Genomic DNA, 17,989 nt, shown 5'->3' with positions numbered 1-17,989 from the left:
CCAACCACCAATGAACTATGGAAGGTGAGAATGACTGACAGGGAAGAGAAGAAATGGGGAATATGAGATGCATGAGTCCAGGACCCGGGAAACTTGGTGAAACCCAAGCTCACTACCTGGGGGTCACCACAGAGCATCTATTCTATCTTAGTTGTAACCAACTAAGGTGATCCCTGAAAGCTGAAGAGCTAGGGGACATGAGGGCCTGACACTGAAGGAACCAACAAATGAATGGACAAGAAGTCAAGAGCATGAGAAGAAGGCACACATGACACTGGGGGGGGAGGGAGGAATTTACAGTCGTATTTTGCTGTTGGTGGGGCCTTACTGTGTGAAGTAGAAAGAAAAGCTGGCAGAGAGCAGTGAGATGCCATCTCTTCCCCAGGACACAGTGGAGAAGATACTTGGAAAAGGAAATCGACTTGGAAAAAACATGATAGAAATTCTTGCATCATCATTGTATCATAGTAACCAGAAAGAACTCAATGAGCCTGGTATCCATGCCTTGGAGACTAGCAAGATCACCAAGAGCAGTGGGACCAGTCCTCCTTCAGATAGACCTGCCCTTCTTCCAGAGGACGGCTTCAATTCCCTCTCCTCCTCCTCCTCTCCTCCTCCTCTCCTCCTCCTCCTGTCCTCCTCCTCCTGTCCTCCTCCTCCTGTCCTCCTCCTCCTCCTCCTGTCCTCCTCCTCTCCTCCTCCTCCTGTCCTTCTCCTCTCCTCCTCTCCTCCTCCTCCTCTTCTCCTCTCCTCCTCCTCCTCCTCTCCTCCTCCTCCTGTCCTCCTCCTCCTCCTGTCCTCCTCCTCTCCTCCTCTCCTCCTCCTCCCCTCCTCCTCCTGTCCTCCTCCTCTCCTCCTCCCCCTCCTCCTCCCCCCCTCCCCCCCTCCTCCTCTCCTCCTCCTCCTCTCCTCCTCCTCTCCTCCTCCTCTCCTCCTCCTCCTCTCCTCCTCCTCCTGTCCTCCTCCTGTCCTCCTCCTCTCCTCCTCCTCCTCCTCTCCTCCTCCTCCTCCTCTCCTCCTCCTCCTGTCCTCCTCCTCCTCCTGTCCTCCTCCTCTCCTCTTCTCCTCCTCCTCCTCTTCTCCTCTTTTTCTCCTTCTCCTCCTCCTTGTCCTCTTCCTCCTCCTCCTCCTGCTCTTCCTCCTTCTCCTCCTGCTCTTCCTCCTCCTCCTCCTGCTCTTCCTCTTCCTCTTCTCCTCCTCCTCCTCCTCTCCTCCTCCTCCTCTTCCTCCTCTTCCTCCTCTCCTCCTCCTCCTCCTCTTCTTCCTCCTTCTCCTGCTCTTACTCCTCCTCCTCTTCCTCCTCCTCCCCTTGCTCTTCCTCCTACTCTTCTTCTTCCTCCTTCTCCTGCCCTTCCTCCTCCTCCTCCTCCTTTTCCTCCTCTCCTCCTCCTCCTCTCCTCCTCCTCTCCTCCTCCTCCTCTCCTCCTCCTCCTCTCCTCTTCCTCCTCTTTCTCTCTTCCTCCTCCTCTCCTCCTCCTTTTGTCTCTTTCTCCTTTTCCTCCTTCTCCTCCTCCTCCTCCTCCTCCTCCCTCCTCCTCCTCCTCCTCCTCCTCCTCCTCCTCCTCCTCCTCCTCCTTCTTTTCAATCTTTACTTGATTCTTGAGATCTGGCCTTCTACTAATTCTTTTCAATGAAAGACCAGGAAGTTTTTAAAAACTAAGAAAGAATAGAAAAAAGAGAGAAAGAGCAAATGGAGGATTCATATGAACTGAGCATGTTTACAGGGGTGTGGACCCATCTTTGAAAATGATTCTGTGGAAGAGGCCTTTGGTGCCAAATAGTTGAGCTGCTGCCAGTCTTTTATGACTCCTTCTTTTATCATTTCCCCTCAGATGAGGCAGATCAAGACAAATCCACATTCTTCTCCTATGTTTGGGGCCTCTCCTGGCCTTTGTCAGCTGCTGGTTTGTGGAGGCTCTTGGGTTTGAGAAAACCAGCCTGGCGGCTCCATCTCTGTTTGCTGCAGTGCTTATGCAGATGGGGTGTCATCTGGGAGCCATGGCAGCGGAGACACAACAAACAAAAGCAACCCCTGCCTTCCAGGGGTAAACAATGAAGTCCTCCTTTGCTCCCTAGCATGTTTATGGAGTGGCTGAGTGGCCACATATTCCTGGTCCCCGAAACCAGACAGTAGGCAGCTGTTGTAAATTCTTCCTAAAGAGCTTATACATAAAATAATTCAAGCTGAGCTTGACCTGAGACCATGAGTGTCTCCTGCTGCCACTGGTGGTAACAGTCCCCTACCCTCTCATTCACTCATTCCTCCCATCTCCCCTTCCTCTTTTTCCTTCCTTCCCTCTTTCCTGCCTTCCTTCCTCCCTTCCTTCCTTCTTTTATCAGTTGAGCAACTAATAGATGCTAAGTCCTGTGATTAGAACTTGCCAACTGAATGGAGACAAGGTGCACAGACATCTTTATGGAAAAAGGGACAGTGTGTGCAGACACAGGACAAAGGGAGCCCAGACATTTCTGGTGGGAAGCTCAGCAGCTCAAATGCAGAGAAGGTGGAGTCTGAGAGGTGGAACTCTAGACCCAGGCAGCAATGAGACCATAAAATAAACTCACAGTGGATTTAAGATCTGAACATAAAACCCAGGCCCATAAAACTGCTAAACGCAAAGATAGGAAAAGAAGCTTCATGACACTGGGCTTTGCAGTGATTTCTTTGCACATACGTAGCAAAATTAAACAGGTGAGATGGAGCCAGAAATCTTTTGTGCAGCTAAAGAAATGACCCACAGAGTGATAAGAAACCTACAGAATTGCCAAGATATTCACAGAGTCAATATTTTGCATATCATATACATGATAAGTGGTTAAGATACAAAATATGTGAGGAACTCAAATCATTCAATAGCAGGGAAAAAAATTTGATTTTGAAATGGTCAAAAGACCTGAGGAGTTATTTCTCCAAAGAAGACATACTAACAGCCAAAAAGAATGCGAAAAGAGTCTCAACATTGCTGATCATCCAGGAAATGCAAATTAAAAGCACAACAGGACATCATCTCACACCTGTTAGAAGGGATAGTATCAAGAAAACAAATCGCAAAAGATGAATGTTGGCACAGATGGGAAGAAATTGGAACACTTGTACATTTGGGGGAATATAAAATGATGCATCTTCTGTGGAAAACAATATGGAAGTTCCCCCAAAAAATTAAAAATAGAATTACCATAAGATCCTGCCATCCCATTTCTAGCTATATGTCCAAAAGAATTGGAATGAGAATCTCAAAGAGATATGTGGTCCCATTTATGTTCATTGCAACATTATTCAAGTCAATATATATTATTCAAGCCATTTTTTTATAGCCAAGATAGAAAGACAACCTAACTGTTTACTGAAAGATGAATGGCTAAAGCAACAAATGTGGTATGTACACATACTGGAATATCATTCAGTCTTGGAAAAGGAAAAAATCCCTGCCACTGGCAACAACATGACTGTACCTCAAGGACATTACGCTAAGTGAAATAAGCCAACCACAGCAGGACAGACACTGCACGCTCCCACTTTTATGAGATATCTGAAATAATCAAATCTGTAGAAACAGAAAGTAGAATGGTGGCTTCCAGGGATTTGGGGGGGAAGAGGCAATGATGAATTCCTATTCAAAGGTCTGTTACAGCAATAGATCTCATGTTAAGTATTCTTACCACAATTTTAAAAAATGGTATACAAACAAGGTTTCAGACACATGATACAGTCTGTGTTTTAGGAAGATCTTACAGGCAGCAGCATCAAGAAAAATGAGGTGAAGGAGACAAGGGCTGAAAAGAGAAGAGCCATACGTGAAGACCTCCATAAGGCCAGCCGCAGATGTGTTCCTAGGGGATGGTACGAGGGGTCAGCCCCATAGGCCACTGCTTCTGAGCTAACCAGCACTCCACGGGGGAGTGACCGCACCCTTACTGGTTAAACTCCGATGCATTTCTCATATGGGAAAAGAACCCATGATGCCTGTTTCATTCAGCCTTTCAAACTTGCTCTACTGGATTTATTTTTTATTTACTGATAATCTTCTTTGTGGCTAAAGATACAGGGATATCAAAACAACTTATTCTTTGTATCTTCATGATCTGATGATGAACACTGATTGGTTGTATTAAAGTAATAAAGTAATCAAAAACTTATCCCACTCACTAACTGCTCCAATTGAGTTTTATTTTCAACATGAGATCTCTAGAGGAAAATAAGAAGTTTGTTGAATGCTTTGCAGAGTAAGTTTGCAATGGAAAGACACATGGTTTCAGTGGAGTCCAAAGTAGCTGGAAAGGAGGCTAATGAGAACCAGGCTGAGTGTTCAGTGAGAAAGGCGATGTGCTCAGTCCCTGCTCGCTGGTGACCTATCGTCTGGTTTGCATGGAAATACGAACGGTAGGTAGATGAAGCTAAGGGCACAGCCTGCTGTCCTATGAAGCTAGTGGAGGTACAGACTCCACAGTGGGCACTGGGACATCCAGGTATGCCCCCAAAGCAACACTTCCCTGCAAAAGGTAGCCCCAGAGAATTGCGTAGGATTATCATCTGCCTTTCTGAGTTTGCCTTTCAAGCCCACAGGCTTGGAGTATTTAAATATGGTCCATTCTAAGTCTTCTCCCCTCTGTCTGATGAACACATATTCATTTTCTAATACATCATCTATATGACTTCCCCTGGAGCCAGGAAGAAGACAACTAAAGCATTTGGTTCATCTCCTTTGCCTTATGTAATACAGTGCACATAGTAGTTTAAAATTATATATAAAAAATACAGAATGAAATTATATGTGCTACATTATGCAGTGTATGTTATAGATGTGATAGAATGCAATATACTATGATGCTTGGTTTCCTTGATTATCATAACCAGGAGACTGCAAGTTATTTGACTATGGCTCTTTGACAGTGGCATATTCATCTCATATTCTTAGATCTATCGGTGAGGGGAAGCAGGGGAAAGAGGAAGGAAATGAAAGAATTCTCTTGCAAAGAAAGATAGCACTCTGGGCTTCTCCTAAAAAAAAAAATGTCTTGTGTGTCTCGATGACTTTGCCCATCTCTAAGGGCTCTGCACTTTTCTTATCAAATATCATGGAAACTAGGTGAGAATTCAGATTTCCCTACCTTGACACCTTCTCAAAGAAAGTCTAGATTCCTTCATTCATTTACTCACATTTTAGAAGAGTAAGAGAAAAGAAAACTTATGCATGAAGGTAAATGCCGTTACTTAAGTGTACTTGAGCTGTGGGGAGAAAGAGGTAGAGATTAGTTAATTCTGTCCAGGAATTTCAGGGAGGGAGGAGTGTTTGAGATGCGTTTTAAAGATCAAGCAGGAGGCATGGCATGGAAGGCAAGTGTTTCAGGGAAGAGGGACCTCAGCCAAGCAAATCCTGAAGCTTCCCAGCAGAGTCTGTGTCACCCATATAATGGTGACAGGAAGAGGGTGTCTATTTTAAGCAGCAGTTATACTTGTAAATATGGCTCTTTCCCTTCAAGCATGTTCTTGAGTGTCAATCTTGATGGAAGCTTCGAATCACCATTTCACAGCTAGCAAATCTGAGGAACAAGAGACAAAGAGACTCATTGAAATTTATTCAGGGCTACACAGACACAGGGTCTGAACTCAATCAGATTTTCTTTAAGTTATCAAGAGGGTAACAACTGGGTTAAACCACATACCACAGCAGAAATCCCCTCTTTAACTTAGTGTATCTGTACACGTGTCCTCTATCAGTGCCCCCCCATTCCACATGTCCCCATCCTAAATGAATTAACAAAAGCCAGTGCTCATAGGGAACTCTCATACTTCTGAGAAGCAGATGAGATACCATATGTAGAATAATTAGCACGCCTCCTAGATGTTGTGAGTTAAACAATATACCCCAAAGCATGTATATCCACATCCTAATGTTCAAAACCTGTGACTGTGACCTAGTTTGGAAAGGGATCTGCAGATGGCATTCAATTAAGGATATCAAGCTAAGGAGATAGTGCTGGATTTTCTAAGTGGTTTTAAATCCAGTAACAGGTATTCTTAAAAAAAGATACGTAGAGAAGAGGAAAAGGAAAGGTAACCACAGAGGCAGTGTTCAGAATATGTGGCCACAAGCCAAGGGATACCAGGAGATCCCCGTTGCTGAAAGAAACCAGCAACAGACTCTCCCCTAGAGCTCTGTGAGCAATTACGGCCTTGCTAACACTTTGATTGTCTAACTCTGGCCTCCAGAACCATGAGATGATACATTCTGTGATTTTCAGCCTCAAGACACTAAAACCACTAATACTAGAATTGGAAACTAAAATGCGGTGAGCATTCAAAAAATATGTGCAGGTACCCACCTCCATCTGCAGAAGGCTCATGACAAAAGCACAAGGATGTCTTTATTCTTTCCTTCTGCTTTCTCTTCAGCTAGGCAGGAAGGGGGAGGGGACCCTGGGGCATTTCCCCATGAACTCTGTACTGGGACTCCTTATGAGCTCTGATATGCCTCTGGCTCTGAGTAAATGGCAAGAAAAATACCGAAATCTTAATGAGAAACCCTCCCAAGAAGAGAGAGGCACAAGAGGGGAAGCAGAGAAACCCGCGTGAGCAAGAGTCTCTTCATCAAACTCTGACATTAGGAGAAAGGGAGGATGGTTATCTCTCCGCTGTCTTCTTTGCCCAGGGCCTTTCCCCTGGTGTAAGCATAATGGGGTGGGATGGTTTTAGCCTTAGTGGCCATCTTCACTGCCGCTAATTCACAGGGTGAGCACTGCCCATAACTCCTCCTGGTCAAAACCCAGTTTTCTCAATAAAGTGAATCCTAGAGGCCGTATAATTTTGATGGATAAAATAGAGAAAAGAACCTGTTAACCCCTCCAAACTGCATCTGGTTAATTTCACTCTACTATTTTTCTAAACTTCAAACATGATGATAAAAAATAACTCACCCACTTACCTGGAAATATTTTTTATTATGCATTCTTCCACCCCAACCCCCGCAGGTAATAGCACTGTGTTCTATTACTCTGCATTCCAGGCTCTGCACAACCTCTCAGTTTTTTCTTACTAATCTAGCCCCTCATACATTGAGCTTCAAACTCACTGAATGGTTTTTCGCTTACACTGTTTCCGGCTCCATAGATGAGATCATTAGGAAAATCCTATAACAAAACATTAGGCAGAAGCAGAGATCCTTCTATAGGTCTATCATTGCTTTATTGCTCCCTATGCATCTCAAGCAACATAGTGCAACCCTAACTTCCATGAAACTAAAGAGATGCTTGTAGGAAAGTTAGAGTCCTAGCCACAGATTATTCCACAAGTGGATTTTGAAGACTGATTTCCCATTTTGTAGTTCAAATCTCATCAGTGTGTATCATCGAATGTCTGAATAACATGAGAAATAATAGGACATCTTCCCATTTTGCTAATTCAGGAAGCCTGGCTGGGGTGAGAAAGGGATTCCCAACCACAAGCAATAGGTCAGTGTTAGAGAAAACACTAGATTCCAAAATATGATGAGCTATATACTAAGCAGTTTTGCTCAAAAGTATGACCTTTTACTGTCTGTTGGTAAGGCGCACCAAAGTAATAGAATGTGGGAGGAAAGGAGAAGAAGTGGTTATAGAATCAGAAAACCAGTCCACCAGCTAACATTCCCTCCATCCTCTATTCTTTAGAACTAAGAGTGAAAATTAGAGACACCAGTTGAATTATTACTCATCTGGGTTCCAGGACTGTAATCCTTAAAGGCAAAGGGGAGGTATAACCCCTCGGGGATGCTTGACAATGTCTTGAGATATTTTAGATTGTCACAAGGAGGTAGAAAGTTCTACTTGGCGTCAAGTGGGTAAAGGCCAGGAATGCTGTCAACACCCTGCAATGCAGGACAGTCCCCCACAACAAAGAATTTTCCAGCTCAAAATGTCAATAATTCAGAGCTCAAGAACATTGCACTGGTAAAAATCTCTTTCCCACCAAGATATCTTCTAATATGCCAGCACCCTGATAAACTATCTCTGCCAGAAACTGAGGAAAGTATGGGGTTTAATTAACAGGTTTCCAGATGCACAAATATACTCATCATAATCATCTCTACAGAAGTTAAAGAAACTAGTTCAAATAGTGAAAACATATGATAGTAATTTATCATCTGTCCTGTACTTCTTTCCCTTCTTCTGATAATATATTCATCTTTATCATATGAAGTGTAAAGAGTTGTGACTAAGGCAATACAGTCTTAGTACTCCATTCTCTTGAACACAGTTATCAGTGCAAGGTCAGAAAAGAGATTAAAATGGAGTCAATCAAAATCCTTCCCTGGAGTGGATATACAGGAGATTAGTAGGAGGCTTTTCCCTTTCCATTGGCATGGGATAATGAAACAACATGAATCTGGGTCCCTAGGGCCATCTTCTTCATTGCTCGAAAATGCTTACATAGACAGGGAGAAAGCATTCACTGGGGATGACAGACAGGTATAAACTGTATGCTCCAGTTATAATGACCATCCCTTTAGATCCCCCAAGTCCTGGTTCTTAAAGTGTGTCCTGCAGGTCTGTGAGTTACCCTGGAAGCCAGACACAGGAGTCCAATGAATCCTCTTTGAGGCATAAGCTGTTCTGAGTTGGATTTTTGTCACTTGGTGTGGAAAAAGTTTCAACTAATAAACTCACATTTATAGAACATTTGAGAGTTTGCTAAGTGTTTTCACATTGGTGATATTATTTGTACCTCATACACAAAACCTATCCTCTATCTATCTAGCAGAGAGAGGGGACCGTTGTCTCATGAGTATGTGTGAAAACAGAGACCCAAGGTGGTTGAGGTTAAATGACCATCCCAACACCACCCCCAAATCTTGACAACTTCAGAACATCCCCCTTGGGAAATAATGCATATTCTTGGAGTCAGAATAGCCCCACAAGAGGCTGCAGAGTAAAATAATAGAATCCTGGTTAACACCTAGAGAGAGTGTACCGAGTGTACTCTCTGCCAAGCTCTGCTCATTGTTTTGTATATAGTCACTAATATGTCCTCCTAACGTATGGCACAAACTTATGACAATAGGTACAATTATTTTCTCAGGTGAGGAAATAGAGGCATTTAAGTAAATAACCCAGATCATCTAGAAAATTAGGAGACGAGCTAGGATTAAAATTCAGAGCCCTGATGCTCAACCACCACAGAGAAGCAGAGAGTATTCCTGTGCTTTCACACAAATGTACCCTACACATAGCTAGGAGGCAGGGAAGAGAATCCTAATCCTGATCTAACTGACATAATGGTCTTTATTCTAAAGTGGCACACAGGACTCCCTCCCTCTGCATGTTGACCAGCAATGCCAGAATTAAAACTAGTTTATGCTCTAAGCCCAGTGCTCATGTCTCCAGAAATACTCATGTAATGCATATTTAATGAGCATTTCTTTTATGTTACAGCACTTTAGAAAGCTGTTTGGAATAAAGAATAGGGATGATGTGCAGGAAGATTTATGGAATTACAGATTCTTACCCATGAGATGAGATTCATATTCAAACACTGCTTTCAAGATTGAAGAACTGAGGAAGGAAAGCCATCTGCAGTTTATTAGGGATAGACAAGAAAGCGCCCCTCACTAACCTCAGAAGCCAAGTTAAAAATATGCTAGTTCACAGTTCATGGCAAAAGTTGGATCTATCATACCCAAATCTCTTTTGTTCCAAGAGCGCATGTGGTAAGAATGGTGAGGACTTGTTTATTTCATAGCTTACCAGTAGTAAATGTGGGCTGAAGGGTTTTGCTCTGTCCCTTTTTATGTCCTGCTACTGAAAAAGACAAGATACCAAAAAAAAAAAAAAAAAAAGGAATGTTTGGGTCCAGAAAAGATGGATTTTTTACAGAGATGAGAAAACTATTAATCATTGTTTTGGCTCAGAATGACATAATATTTAAGAGCAAACTTCACTTTACAATTTTCAGAAATATGATATCAAAGAAAGAAATGTGAAATACAAATTATTTCAAAAGCTTTTACAAATTTCAAAATCCTTTCTGGATCACATTTGTTTCTCAAGATTTTTCAATTTGTTCATGTGTCCTCTTCTGGAGGACATCTCTTCGTCTGGGAACAAAACAATGCAACCCACCTTGATACCAAAACTGGAGGGAAAGAACATCACATGGGGGCACATAGGAAGCCCAAGAGCCAGTCCTCCAGGCTGGGAGAATTGTCAAAGTGTAAGATGAGGAACAGGAGCCACCTCGGTCAGTAAGGGGAATTTGTCCATTTAGAAAGAGAGATAGATCTATTTATTTGTTTCCTCGTGCTTAAATATGGGCTAATGAAAACAGTTGGGCAAAAGCGACACTTTGGGTTCCTTGATAAATTAATCTTTCACTGAAAACTAGGTATTATTTTTCCCCTCTAAAGTAAGGCAAGTGTATTGATGTTAAGAGGACTGACTCATTTAACCAAGGTCAAATAGCAAATAATCGGTACATCTGGGAAGATGAGTTTTCTACACTGTGATGATCCCGTGTCCATTGTATATAAAACCTACCATATTGTCTTTCCGAAAATGGCACCTTCTTTTGTATTCCCTGATTTGGTGATTGGCAGTATGGATCACCAGTCATCACGGAGAGACATCCTGGATGTAGTCCACCACCAATTCCCATAGACCCAAGCTTCATGCTCATCTTGATACATCCAATAGCCCTGGCCTCCCACACCTACTAGATTACTGTTAATGCCTCCCATCTGGTCTCTGTGCTATTGTCTTGTTCTCTCCCTCATGGAGTACCAGAATAGAATAAATTCAACAGTATCCCTTCCCTGCTGGAGCCCCTTGACATCTCCTCCTCAGGATAAAGTGTAAGCTTCTTGGCTGAGCCCACAAGACCTATCGCCTCTGGTCCTGCCTCCCATCCTCAGCTCCTGTCTCCCTGCCTTGGTATCCTCCACCATCACAAATTGTTTGTCACCTCTGCATGATCTTCATCCCTGGGCTTATTCAGGGTGCTCCTCCACCTGGACTGCTATGTCCCCTGCTCTTTCTTCACATGGTTGTGCCTCATCTTTTAGTGCTCAGCTTGACATGTACTTGCATGTTCTCCTGAAAACTTTACCCTGAATCCCTATAACCCTAGCTTGAAGGTCCAGCACTGACCTGTGTTTCTTGGTACATTTGTCATGTTGATCCTGATCTCTTTATGCATCTGTCTCCTTGACCAGAATACTGAATCCTTTAAGAAACATGGATCCTCCTCTAGACCACATGCTTCCAACAGAAAAAATATACCCACCACAAGACCCTTGGTTACCTTGTTTGCATAGCCCACTGGTGAAAATGTATCTGGTGTTTGAAGTAAATAATGACAAGCTGTGTTCTGTTTGAATGAGAAAATGGAAAACAAATTGATAGCAACATCTCAGCCACTAGCATTTACTTTAAATGACTCAAAAGTCGTTTAAAGAGGGGAAGAAACGATTGCCAAAGACAAATCTCCCCAGAGTCTTGCATTTTTCGGAATCTCATGCTCCTTAAGGAAGAGCTTTTAAATAAAATGTCAAATCCATTTTGAAAGCTTTTCCTCTTTTCTGGTTTTGACTTCTATTGCCTAAGAAATAAAATGCAAACTCTTCAGCCAGCATTCAAAGATCTGCATTGTCTGACTCAAGGTTATCTTTTGAGTCCTGAGATCTACATTTTCCCCCTCAGAACATTCCTATAGTCCTATACTGTACTTTAGATACCCATTCCTCTCCTCATTTCCCCTTTCATGCCTACACAAGTAACAAAATGCCTTGTACAGGATAAAGCTGAAAGAGGAAAGTCAGTCCAAAGTCAGAATTGATGATCTTATCATCTAAGGATAAAATCACTCCTGTTTCCTATAGAAACAGAGAAGGGATCATCCTCCAAATAGCCTTGCAGAGAAGATTCTCTTCAATCCATTCTTCTCAGGAAATCCATTCTATGGTTCAGACCAAATCTACGTGACACTTTGACTCCCTTTCATCCTATGTGAATGACACCAATACTTGCTCTCACTTGGTCAAAGAGAACTAAGGTGTACTCTGCCCTACTCTGTTCCCAATAAAGCAGAGAGCTTGTCCGGTTTGACCTTCCTATCGAACTTCAGACATAAGATATTAGCCCTGTATTAAAATAGAGGAAGCTCAAGCTCAGAGGAATTATATAGCTAGGGTTTTTCAAGTCAAATTAAATCTATCACAATTTAACCTGTCAGGAGTTAAAGAAGGATTACTTAAATCTCAAAGCCTGTTTTTCCCCTAATACTGGATCAATGAGGTAGTAGATGAGAAAAAAATTCTGATGACTCTAAAGATCCATGCAACCACAAAATTTCACTGTCACTATTATTACAAGGTGCTCTTTTTTTTTTTGTTTTGTTTTTTGTTTTTTGTTTTTTTTTTTTAATTTTTATTGTTGGTTGTTCAAAACATTACATAGTTCTTGATATATCATATTTCACAATTTGATTCAAGTGGGTTATGAGCTCCCATTTTTACCCCATATACAGATTGCAGAATCACATCAGTTACACATCCATTGATTTACATATTGCCATACTAGTGTCTGCTCTTTATATGGTGGGAACCTGGAAGAACATAACTGATAGAAGTAAATTCCGGAGATGTCCATCTTTGAAGCATGAGGATTAAGGGATCAGCATAGGCAGTCATTGAAGATTTCAGAAGGGATGACGCCTGGTGATGGGACTTGGTGAGTTCTGTGCAGTGGAGCAATGCAATCTGCAGGAACAGGGTGTGGCTGCACACAGCAGGGGCTTGGCAGGGAGGCCGGAGGAGCAGAAGGCTTTATAGTAAATGAACGTTTCCAAGCATCTGAGCCACAGGGGCATCTGGCCCAGAAGAAGTTCTTGGAACCAGGGACTATAAAAGGAGGCAAAAAATAAGCAAAAACTAAAATAAATCATGGGCTCCATGTGTTGGGGCTCACAGGAATGCTTTGACTCGGGAGGCACTTTTTACATTGGCACCAGGATTTTTCCACAGAAGTCCTATCCCAAGCGGCAATTTCGTACTTGAGAGTTATTGGGAATCATGCTGGAAACGGGTTTACCAAATAAGACCATTTCACCACTTACCTTAGAAGCCAAGTCCACCTAAACTTTCTTAGCCAGAAGAGCATATGTGAGTTATTGATCCAGTGGCTCTCAGCCTCAAGGGTCCCCACCTCATCTAAACTCTGTGATGCTTCAGCTGGGATTCTAAAAGCACTCCCCAGACTCCTTACTGGCTCACTCTCCATTAGAGTCCTTCAACAGGAAAAATTGACAGAGACTAGAGGCTTGCAAGGTGAAGAAGACTTTCTTCCTAGTTCCAGATCCTGTCACATGTCCTCCACAATTAAATGGTAGCTGAGTTCCAGCTAGCTTCTACCAACAGTCTCAGCACCCATCATGGGATGCTTCAATAGAGACCAGTATAAGCTGGTCTACCAGGTCTGAGCTCAAGTGTTCAGATCCCTTTCCCAGAATCCTGAGCACTAGCAAGATGGGTACCCATTAAGGCCTGAGCAACAGCCTTGGGGCACTCACTTTCCAAGATGTCTGAGCCATACAGCACCCAACCCAGAGACTGAAGCACCCAGTACAAGACACTCTCCCACAGAAATGTGAGAATATGCCAGATTCCTCCCCTAAGCTCCTAAGTCCTCCTAAGACTACCTGCCTTACTTTCTTCCTTTATAGCTAGCTATCTCCTGGAGCTACTAATGTTGGAATTACATCAGCATCTGCAATTTGCTACAGTGACCTTCTAACACATGTAGTTAACCCCCTATATTAAATCTCCTCTATTTTAAATTCCTGTTAACCACAAAGTCCACTATGATGTATAACTATAATGAATAAAATAAATAAATTTGTAAAAAAGACACTCTGGATGCTCTTTCCATTTTCCTGACTGGAACATGACAGATATAGAGGAAATCCATATCATAAATACACTTTTGTCAAATCTTTATGGAGGAAAATTATATAGAAATTTAATTTCATTTTCTAGTAAAAGGGAACTATCATATCAAATCATGTCCCTCAATAACTAGAAATAATATACTGGCCCAATGATACAAAAGTTCTGAAACTTCATTTACTCTTGAACAAATGTGATCTGGGCTCCAGAAACCCGCCAAGTAAAGATGTTCTAAGGCTCGAGGGACACAGCTTTGAATGAGATCCCGTCTCTACTCCCCAAGGACACTGTCATCATGAGAGAAAGGCCAGTTATCATGCCACAGGAGTGGTATCTAATAGAGCAAGTAGAGAACACAGACAAAGGGGGAAACCTGAAAGCTTGGCAGAGAAGGCCCCTCCCGATCTGAGTCTTGCTGGCTCTAACAGTCTTCTTATTGTTGTTATTGTTTTTTGATTGCAAGGTCCAGAAACCAACTTTGGATGACTTGGGCGGGGGGGGGCGGGGAAAGCTGTTCATTGGAAGCTGATGAGAAAGCTCAGAGTAGAGGAAAGGACTGAGGGAGACTTGGAATAAATGAAAGCCAGGCAGTTCTAGAGAGTGTTGGTGGGAGAAACAGGCTAATGTCTGGACCTGTTAGTGCTGCCAGAATGAATGAACCCATATGATGATGCATGCTCCTGGGGAAAAGTCCAGTGGGCCCCACTTGAGTCAATGTCCTTCCCATGGCTCCAACAATGGGTGAGGAAAAGGACCCATGGTAGTGGGGATATAATTCCCAACAAGAAATGAGGGTGGCCGTGGAAAAAGAAAAAGAAGATAGCTAAATTGAAAGAGGACGAGTTCAGGAGGAATAAAACACAAAGGAATTCATTGCAAAGATGAACAGGACTCTTCTAGGTGTACAAAGAACGGTCATTCAAGACAGGGAGAATGAAGAGGTAGAGGTGAGAAAGATGCAATAAGAAAATCTCAAATCACAAGGCCAGAAAATGGAGGTGAAGCTGTTCATGTAAGCAGGGATCAGAGGAGGGAAGCTCTTGGGCATGGCTCTGAAGAACTCCCTGGAGGCCGGCAAGATCCAAGGCAGGATTCTCAGCAGTCCTTACACCTCTTGGAATTCTTGCAGGTGTGCATTTTTCCTTTATCATCATCATTATTATTATCATTTGCAGAAAATCATCTACAACTTTGTGACCTTAACAAGAAAAGTTTTAATAGGAGATAGGGGACAGATCCTGATAGAAGTGGGTGAAGGAAAGAAAGAGCAAGGAGAAAACAGGAATAGGAGCAGAGATGGTGTCTCACTGACTACAAAACTAAACACAAGCTCTAGGTTGGGGAGGGAGTCAGGGAGGCAAGTTCAGTGGATTAACTAAAGGATGTAGCACTGAAGGGGATGTGAACAATGTACCCCTTGTAAGGAATGGGGCTGTCAGTATCCTTTCTATTTTGGGGGGCATGGAAGCAAGAATAGCCTGGACTGTAGAGCAATTACTTTATAAAAATATTTTTTAAATAGATCATGAATCTTCACAAATTCCAGACTATAGACTCCTCCAGGACAACATCTTTGTTCTCTCTCTCATCGGTGTGTCTCAGATGTCTCATATCCATTAGACACTCAAAGCAGCCTTTGGAATGAATTGATTACCTAATTAAGTGATCAATCAACTAAATAAAGTTTATAATGTGTAGATGATAATTTTGTCATTAAAATCATAGATGATATGAAGTCATCTGTATTTGATCAAGTATTTAGACACTTTGATGGCCTTCTGCCATGGGCTTCTTCTACCTAGTGTCCTGTAGGCAACTTCTTCTGCCAGTTCCCAGTGATATTAAAGTTACAAGGTTAAAAAGCCAGAGTAGGGTCTTGAAACGAGATTTTACTACATATCACTATATATCTGAGCCACTTGATTAATGGCTCAACAGGTTGATGCTTGAAGAGGTAAAATGACTTTCCCAAGGTCATGGCTAGTAAAGTTGGGTATTCCAACTGACACCCCAACCCAAGCCTTCTGACATCTGACCCTGTCGAGACTGGGAACGGTTAGGTGAATGCTAACATTCACCCAAGGACTAGACTCTGTGGAAGGAGAACAGGCCCTTCCAAATGCCATGTGTACGAGCGCCCACCCCACCACAGCTCTGCAGAGGAGACTGGGGCAGGTAGAGGAAACACTGAGGGTTCATCCACAGCAGGTCGGTTTTTAACTTGTCTAAAAAAACGTATGGATCTTTCAACTGCCCAGAGAGTATGAAGTATTCTTTCTTCCCCTGAAGTCTACTCTAGTGAGCTCTGAGGATGCTAAGGAAAGGTGGTAGATGAGTCAGCAGAAGTCAGCCAGGGTATTAAGCAGCAAAAGGAACTAATTAAGCCAGTAGCTGCCAGGACTGGAGGTAGCTGCAGATGGAAATCAGACATGAGCCCTGGCAACCACCTCATGCCAGGGAGGAAAGGATCTGGCTCCATTCCACTCAGGATCGCCTCCAATGTGCTTTCTTTAAAAAGAAAAATTCATCACCAAGCAGATGTGAATGGCCATCCATTTCCTTCCCTTTTCTACCTACTTGTAGAATAGTGTCATCAGAAAACACTGCTAGGGTCAGATGTGAGTGACCTCCTAGAAGGGGGCAGATCAATATTGGGGAGTGGCCAGAGGATGACACAGCTTCAGTCTGTCACATTAACACACACACCCCTTGCCAATAAGTACCTGAAATCAGGGCATCAGGTCCTCATCATCACCCCATCTCAGAGAACAGATTTGAGGAGGCTTTTTTCTGAGATTTACAAGGGGAGTTATTAATTTGAGGATGACTGATAAAGTAATCAGGGTATTTCTGCTGCACATACCACTTTGAGAATGGCAGTGGTGTGATAGAAAGAATAAAAAGTAGAATTAGACAAAAGACTATTTCCATTTTCTAACTTGGCCAGGTAATTACTCCCTCTGAGCCTCATTCCCTACATTCACAAGATGGAAACCAAATTTACTGTTATTAAAGACTTTTGTGAGAAAGAGAAGAAAATCTATGTAAAATACCAACATTCCCCAGGCACTGACAAGAATCCTCCACCCTCTTCCTTTAGAGAATTAACTCAGGGGCTAGCAGGTGATTACCTAGAAAATACATCATATTTTTAGTGAAAGAGTAAAGAATTTGTAAATTATGTAAATGCTCACAACTGAGCTAAGCCCTGAGGATATGGCAAAGTACAGGTTAAAGCCCCTGCCCATCAAAAGAAAGTCAAAGGGAGACTGACAAGAGGCAATAAGACTTCAGGAACATAAATATTTATATGCAACAAGTATTCTTTGGAATGTGGATGAGGATCACTTAGCTCATCCTCTGGGGTCAGGGCAGATTTCTGAGATGAAGTGATCTCTAAATGAAGAGCTAAGGGATACATATGAGTTATCCATATAAAAAGAAGGAAAAGATGAGTGGGAGATGTCCAGGAGGAATTCACTCATTCACTGAATGAACAAGCACTTAATATGTTCTATGCACTATTGACCCCAGGAACAGAGTATTGAACAAGACAGGGTCTTTGATCGTGGTTGACCAATAATACATATTTGACAAAATATCAAGAAGTGATCCACATCATGAAGAAATTAAAACAGAGTTGGGAGGAGACAGGTTCCTTTAGTCTTTGCATATTGGTCAAAAAAAATTGGAGGAGCCTGTTCTCCTTGCATAAAGTCTCCTTGTATATTGGTCAAAAAAAAAAGTTTCATTTCAATTGAGAGAGGAGAAGAAACCAGCCCCAGGTAATGGTGGGGACCAGTAACTTGCAGGCAGAGAAAAGTGCTAGTGCCAAGTTCTTACCTTCAAAGCAAGTGTGGGCTTGTCCTGGGCACAAGAAGGTGTGTGTGGTAGTTGGAAAGAGACCAAAGAGGACACAAAATGGTGGGAAACAGGAGGGCAGGGAGCTGTCTTCACAGGGCAGAGCTGTGGTCTGAATTACTTCTTTTAGGTCTCGGGTGTTATTGTGAAAGTGAGAATCACAACACATGCCAAAAAAATAAAAAAATAAAAAACATGAGACAACAGTCGGTGGA

This window comes from Marmota monax, unplaced genomic scaffold (assembly GCF_021218885.2).
Source record: "Marmota monax isolate L192 unplaced genomic scaffold, Marmota_monax_Labrador192_F-V1.1 WCK01_AAM20220418_F8-fsc00020, whole genome shotgun sequence".
In the NCBI taxonomy this organism is placed as follows: Eukaryota; Metazoa; Chordata; class Mammalia; order Rodentia; family Sciuridae; genus Marmota; species Marmota monax.
The sequence above is the reverse complement of the archived record's forward strand: the minus strand, read 5'-3'. Positions refer to the sequence as shown.